Consider the following 247-nt stretch of genomic DNA (forward strand, 5'->3'; position numbering starts at 1 on the left):
ACAGCAACAAAAGCATCAGTGCCAACGCCAGCACCAGCAGCGACGGCAGCAGTTGCGGCAAATACTTTCATGAGGAGCCGCAGCTACTGAGCGCAACCGATGCGTACACAGGAGAACGGGGTGCGCAGCCAGGCGCAGCAGCAGCAGCAGCAGCAAAAGCAGCGAAAGCAGCACCCGCAGTGGACAATCACAAGGAGAATGCAGAGGCAGCAGCAAACCCAGCAGCAGCGGGCGGCACCAGCAGACA

The 247-nt window shown here is 60.3% G+C and overlaps 1 protein-coding gene across 1 annotated transcript in view; it reads right to left on the bottom strand.

Annotated features, from left to right (window-relative positions):
- Positions 1-247, bottom strand: part of EMH_0057320 (Chromosome III, complete sequence, related) — a gene marked incomplete at both ends in the record, with an annotated part of 6,763 nt that overhangs the window by 3,195 nt on the left and 3,321 nt on the right.

Source organism: Eimeria mitis, genomic scaffold (genome assembly GCF_000499745.2).
Source record: "Eimeria mitis Houghton genomic scaffold, Emh_scaff2687, whole genome shotgun sequence".
Lineage (NCBI taxonomy): Eukaryota > Apicomplexa > Conoidasida > Eucoccidiorida > Eimeriidae > Eimeria > Eimeria mitis.